Raw genomic sequence first — 7,500 nt, forward strand, 5'->3', positions numbered from 1 at the left:
GTGAGTAGATGGAGAGAAAGAGTTTCAAGGGAAACTGTTGGTTAACCACAGTTCAGAAAATCTAAGGCTCTGAACTCTCAGTTACTAGTTAAAAATTATGCCTTGGTTTTTCCTTATCAATGAGAACTATAAATGATAAAGCACTGGGCGGAGAAGAAGAAGGAGATTGTAAGGGCTGGAAGGGGCCTCCTGATGAGGTTTCTATGTGCTCTGATCTAACCAGTGGTCAAATTACCTCATGTATCTCTCCACCTTGTTTATCATTCTTCTGCTAAACTTACCATGTTCTGATCTGTGTTTTACTGTCATAACTATTTTAATATAAGTGACTTTCTTGGTGTGTGATGTTTTTACATTCTTTGTAAGAGATCTCTATTTCTCCTGATAATTTCTGTCACTCATTGCTCAGTTCGAGCTGCCTCATGTTCCTCTTAATGGTCTTATCTCCAGAGGGCATTAACTAGATGCAACTTTGAATGTATGTCACATGCTTTCTTTATTTCCCTTTCTTATTTTGGTTTTTCAGGGTTTATTCAATCCAAGATTCTTGGAGGCTCTTCAGATTTAATATACAATGCTTCCTAGTTTGGGTTTGAATTTTTTTTTTTTTCACTGCCTCGTTGATCAGGTTTTTATTCAAAATTAGCTGGCCAAAGTGATTTGACTTTTATGGAATAAACTGATTTCAGTTTATGCCACAGGCTTCTTTTCTTCTGTGGTGAGTTTCTTTTCCACGGGCTTCTTCTTAACTGCTGGTTTCTTGTAGCTGCAGCCTTTTTCCCCGCCACAGTCTTTTTCTGCTTTGTAACACTAACAGCCTTCTTTCGTTTCTTCTCCACCACAGGCTTCTCACCTGGACCCCACTTCTTCTCAACTGATTTGGCTTCTAGCACTGCTGCTGCTTTACCCACCTGGAGCTTATGATTCTTGTCTTGGTGAAGAATGGTGTTCTAGAGCATGGTCTTCGCATGTAGGTTTGGCTTCAACACGATTCTCAGATTTTTCAGTGGATTCTTCTTTAGGCCTCTGCGATGAATCTTCTTGAGTGATACATGGAAGGCTCTCTGGATCTCTAGGCTTTTCAAGATTCTGCTAAGGTCTGTACTGAGTGTCTTGTGTATGGGAAGGTTGTAGTTACTCTTGAGAGAGGCAGCTTTATGCCACGTGCCATACAGATCATCTAACTTGCAGAAAGCACTTTCAGTCCAAATGTAGAAACGGCCCCCTACCCACCAGGAACAAGTTTCAAAATGTTCAGTTTGCTTACATTAAGCAGAGGAATTCCAGGAATGTTTCTGAAGGTTTCAATGATGCCATTGTCCTCATTATAGATGATGCGGGATCCTCTGTGCTGGATATGATGACAGTTTCTCATTTTGCCCTTGCCAGCTCTCATTTGCTGAGAGGCATAGACCTTTTCTTCATATCCTTTCAGGCTAAAGTTTCTTAAGAAGCAAAAACAGCATCCTTGGTCTTCTTGTAGCCTTCAACTTTATCTTCAGCCACCAACAGAAGTTCAAGAACTTCCTTAGAACGATGACCTTTAGACATGACCAGCGCTGGTAAGGTTGAGGCAGCCAGGGCAGAACAGATGGCATATCGCTTCTGCATTGTGTTCACTCTGAGGTGCCAACAGCACTAGGTTTTGATTGGTGCAAACATGTGGCCCCCACGGCACATATTGCCAAAAGCACCCTGGTCAGAACGATGAGTCTCATCGCCTTGAACTCTGGGAATTTGAGCCACAGCTCTGCCAGTACTCCACAACTCAGCACTGGTTTGATGACCTGGTAATTCACTGACAGCCTGAGGCTGTATTGTTATTGCGCAAGTTGGTGTGAACAAAGTTCACAATATCTGGTCAAATGGGAGGGAACCCTGAACATAGCTGGCAAAGTGACATTTTTCCAGATGATTCCTCCTTTTTGAAGTACACTGATATCAGTGGATGAACACACACCATGGTGGGGAGAGGAGGAGGCCACCCTCCCCTCAACCCCACGGCTCTCACAGAAAAAGCTGGGTTTGAATTTTTTAAAAGTGTATAGTTCAGTAGTATTACATATATTCGCACTGCTGTGCAACACATCTCCAGAATTTTTTCATCTTGCAAGACTAAAACTATATACCCATTAACCCTTTTCCCATTTAGAAAAAAGTGCAGCTTGCTGCCAGTTTTAATTTAACATCACATGTAGGATTTGACATTTTCAGCAATTGAGAATTACTATATTTTATAAATGGAAATACCATTACTAAAAACAGAATGATAAGTGGAATGATGTCATTTGTTTCCAAGGACTATCAATATACCAGAGCGATGCAAGAATAATATTAAAAGTAAGATATTTAGTGGCAAAGTTTGGGGGTAAGATCAGGAACTATAATCCGCGAGTTATCTTGAGGTGAATGCTGCAGCTACAAGGGCCACTGGTGAGTATTCTTGGGGCAAATGGGAAATGGATTAAACAATTTCCTCTTTGCCTCTTAGATTTGATTTTACCTAATGGGATAACAACACATAATAAGATGATTCTCTGGACTGCTATCAAAGAGGGAAACAGCTCCCAATTCCTAGGACCTAGTTTAATGTAAAGATGCAGATGTTAGTATGGTTATCTTAAAATTAGGGAGAAAAACTTATCCAGAAGAAACTTTCATGTCTTTGGGTACAATAGTCATCATCTACCTCTGTTTGTCTGCCTGCCTGCCTGCCTGTCTGTCTGAATGTCTCTCTGTCTATCTATCATCTATCTGTCATCTACCTACCTACCTACCTGCCTACCTATCTACCTACCTACCTACCTACCTGCCCACCTATCTATCTACCTACCTACCTACAGGTTGAATGATACTTGGCTTCTGAATCATCAATATTTTAAATGCAAACAACCATAGTCATCAGTGGCAGGCAGCAAAGAAGACTCAGACCTTTTTTCTGACAATTCTTAAGTGCATTTGTAGTTATGACACCAACTTTTCCTGGTGTTCTAACTTTATGCAATTTCTATCTATGAGGCAGCCATAAATCTTTCCATTCCCAGAGGAGACCTGCCATCTGTTCATCAGACTTGGAGTAGTTGGAGGGAGCAGCTGCAGTTGCTATCTGAATCTGAATGTGTATGTGTTAGTCATTAAGACAAAAATTTGTGCTCATTTATGTTTTGAATCATAATAATGCCATCAACAGGTCCCAACAAAACTGCCAATGGCAATCCCAAGGGAGCAAGATCTCGATTCTGTTCCCAGCAATACTCTCCTAGTGTGCTTTGGTCAACTCATATAAAATCTCTTTTCTTTGTCCTCATCTAAATGTAAAAAAATGTAAAAGTTTCCCTTGTTGAATATAGAGAGACAGAATTTTGAGCTCCTACTTCATTGTTTCTGAGAAGCAGCTTCTATTCAGCTCTGGGAACAAAGTTCTTGGAAGAGAGTCTAAGGAACTATTGTGGCTGAGAGCTTGGAAAGGCCTTGGGGATCAACTAGTCCTGCACTCCTCAATCTTCAGACTTATATACAATCTTGCTAATTTTTGCAGTATCTTTATATTACCTATTATTTACTTAATACATATTTAGAGTTCAGATTGATTACCTTTTAACACTTATTTTTGTTTTATGTAATAATATCTGTAAGTTGTTGATATACCATATATATTAACCTTATGTCATAAATTTAAAAATATAGAATTTATAAGTATATGTTTTCCCCCAAATCACATTAAAATAAACACACAATTCGAAAGAAATAGTAGGTAAACACTGTGCTCACCTCCTCCCATGACCACATCAAAACTGCAACTGAAGTACAGAACAACCATCATTTGCCTGAAGTGTAGCTGAATAGAAGTCCTACAACTAAGGACATACAGAAGAAGCCATAAAGAGACTGGCAAGAGTGACGAGACAAGAAACAAGCTGGTCTCACACTCACCTGTAGCAGTTAAAAATTGAAAAGAATATCTTGGCTGTAGAAGCCCCCCCTGAGGGGGGATCCTAGCTGCACACCAAAGTCCCCAGTCCAGGGTTATAGTGCCAAGGAGAGAAGACCCCATAGCTTCTTGCTATGAAAACCAGTGGAGATTATGGCTGAGTGATACAGAGGGCTGCTGGAGTTCCAGGTATTCCTCTTAAAGGGCCTGCACATGGACTTACTTGCTGATGGATTCACCTTCTCTGAGCTCCAGTGCTGGAACAGCAGTTCAAAAGGGACATAAAGGGAGGAACTGAATTGTTTGGCATCAGGGCGAGGACTGGAGGGACAGCTCTATCCCAAACAGAAGTGCAGGCAAAGGCCATTATTCCTTTGTTGAATTCCCCGCAACCCAGCCTACCTGTGCAGGCTGGGGCCATATCTGGGTCTCCATTAACCTGCTAAACATCAATCCCCATGCCCTGGTGATTCTCTGAGACTCTGCCCCACTCAAATTACAGGCCCATCCAACCTGCTTCTACTGTTTTTTTCCACATAAATAGCTTGTTTTGGTTCATGCTGAGGACTTTCCTAAAACCTCTCAAAGGTTCACAAACCTGAAACAAGTAGCATCTGGCCTCTATGTGGCCCATACATCTTGCTAAGCAGCCCCAAACCCGACACTAGTGGCAGCCAGCCTTGGTTCACAGCTTAGTCTCTCCCAGGCACCTCCAAGCCCAGCACAAGTGGCAACCATCTTCATATTACTTTGTAGCTCATACCAAGTGGCCCTGGGGAGGGCACAGGTAGCAGCTGACCTTGGCCTGTGCCAGAGCCCCTCCCAAGAGTCCCCAGAACAAATGTGCCTGGTGATCAGCTTCAGGCCACACCAGAGCACCATCAAACTACATCCACAAATGACACACCAAAAGGACAGACTCAGCAGGCACCAGAGCCTTGCTAAAGCCAATCCTGCTCAGTAGGATCAGCTTCTGTACAACAGCTCCTCCACTGTAGTCACATCTATCCTTACAACCAATGAGCCCAAAGGTTAATCCTTCTCAATGACTTGCCAACAGCAATCAAGTTTCAACTACAGCAGGAGGGCACACACAAATGATGCAAGGAACACACCTGGAGCACTGGCTCAGGTGATTAGGGAGACTGTACCACTGGGCCCCACCCTCCAGGACACCTAATACATAAGGCTACTTTACTGAGACTGGGAGACATAGCAGCTCTACACTATATATAGAAACAAACACCGGGAGGCAGCCAAAATGAGGAGATGAAACATGTCCCAAATGAAAGAACAGAACAAACTCTAAAAAGAGAACTAAACAAAATGGAGACAAACAATTTACCAAATGCAGAGTTCAAAACACTAGTTATAAGGATGCTCAGTGATTTCAGTGAGAACTTCGACAAAGAGATAGGAACATAAAATGGAGATAGAAAACATAAAACAAACAAACAAACAAACAAACAAACAAAACAGCCAGAAGTGAAGAATACAACTGTAATAAAGAATCCTTAGAGGGAATCAACAGTAGATTAGATGAAATGGGGGATCAAATCAGTGATTTGGAAGACAAGATAGCAGAAAACACCCAAGTAGAACAGCAAAAAGAAAAAAAATTTAACATAGTTAAAGGGGTCTCCAGGACAATATCAAGTGTATCAACATTTGCATCATAGAGTTACCAAAAGGAGAAGAGAGAGAGCAAGGAATTGAAAACCTATTTGAAGAAATAATGATGGAAACCTTCCCAAACCTAGTGAAGGAAATATATATATAAGCCCAGGAAGCATAGAGAGTTCCAAACAGGTGACACCAAAACACATCATCATTAAAATGCCAAAGGTTAAAGACAAAGAGAGAATCTTAAAAGCAGAGAATCAAGAGAAAAGCAGTTTTTTTAACCTATAAGGGAACTCTTATAAGACTATCAGCTGATTTCTCAACAAAAACTTTGCAGGCCAGAAGTGCTGGCACAAAATATTCAAAGTGGTTAAAAATAAGGACCTACAAAGAAGATTACTCTACTTAGAGAAACTATCATTTAGAATCGAAGGATGGATAAAGAGTATCCCAGACAAGAAATATCTAAAGGAATTCATCACCCCCAAGCCAGTATTACAAGAAGTGTTAAAGGGACTTCTTTAAGAAGAAAAAAAAAGATAAAAATATGAACAATAAAATGGCAATAGCTATCTATCTGTCAACAATTACTTTAAATGTAAATGGATTAAATGCTCCAATCAAAATATGGGGTTCCTGAATAGATAGGAAAACAAGACCCTTACATATGCTGCCTACAAAAGAGTCACTTCAGATTGAGAGACACACTGACTGAAAGTAAAGAGATGGAAAAAAATATGTCATGAAAATGGAAACAAACAAACAAAAAAAGCTAGGGTAGCAATGCTTATATCCGATAAAATAGACTTTAAAACAAAGGCTATAACAAGAGACAAAGAAAGACCCAGTAATCCTACTTCTAGATATTTATCCAAAGAAACCCAAAACACTAATTTGAAAAGACATATGCACCCATATGTTCATTGCAGCATTATTTACAATAGCTAAGATTTGGAAGCAAGCTCAGTGTCCATCTACTAATGAATGGATAAAGAAGTCGTGCAGATATACAATGGAATGTTAATCAACCATAAAAAAGAATGAAATCTTGCCAGCTGCAACAACGTAGATGGGCCTAGAAGGTATTATGCTAAGTGAAATAAGTCAGATAGAGAAAGACAAATACCATATGATTTCACTTATATGTGGAATCTAAAAAAACAAAATAAATGAACAAACAAAGTAGAAACAGACTCAGAGAGAACATTTTGATGGCTGTTAGATGGGAGGGGGTTTGAGAGATGGATGAAAAAGGGGAAAGGATTAAGAAGTACAAATTTGTAGTTGCAAAATAGTTATGGAGTGTAAAGTATAGCATTTAAGAAATATAGTCAATAATCTTGTAATAACTATGTACGGTATCAGATGGGTATTAGATTTATCTCGGTGATCACTTCATAAGTTGTATAAATGTCTAATCACTATGTTGTACACCTGAAAATAATATAATATTGTAGGTCAACCGTAGTTAACAAAAAATATTTAAAAAATAAACTCACAATTCTTAATATAAAAAATAATAAACTGCGTGCCATTTAAAATTAGTGGTTCACATATCATACTTTGGGAAACATTGATCTAAACCACTCCCATCAATTTGTACATGTAGAAACTGAGCTTTACAATGAATGTAGCTTCACAAAGTTCCTTAGCTAATTGGAATCCAGTGCTTCTGATTTCCAGTTCAGTTTTCTAAGGCATAGAAATGTAAATGGGAAAAGCATCCTGGGTGATAAATCTATTTGAAATTTAATTAGGAGAATTTGGGGAGCTGAGATAGCTGGGAAGCATAGTTTAGGAAGATTGTGGAAAAACTTAGATGTTAGTTGTGGGAGTAGAAACTTCTCCCCGAGTTTCAAGGTTTTAACCCTGGGATCTAAGAAATATCTGCAAAATTATATGTAATGTTTAGTGCATTTATGCACATGAATATTTGGATGGAGTGA

General features: G+C 39.5%; 1 pseudogene; it reads right to left on the minus strand.

Moving 5' to 3' along the window:
* Positions 1-690: 690 nt before the first annotated feature.
* LOC102883970 lies at positions 691-1,963 on the minus strand (annotated as a pseudogene).
* Between the last annotated feature and the right edge of the window lie 5,537 nt (positions 1,964-7,500).

This window comes from Pteropus alecto, unplaced genomic scaffold (genome assembly GCF_000325575.1).
Source record: "Pteropus alecto unplaced genomic scaffold, ASM32557v1 scaffold161, whole genome shotgun sequence".
In the NCBI taxonomy this organism is placed as follows: Eukaryota; Metazoa; Chordata; class Mammalia; order Chiroptera; family Pteropodidae; genus Pteropus; species Pteropus alecto.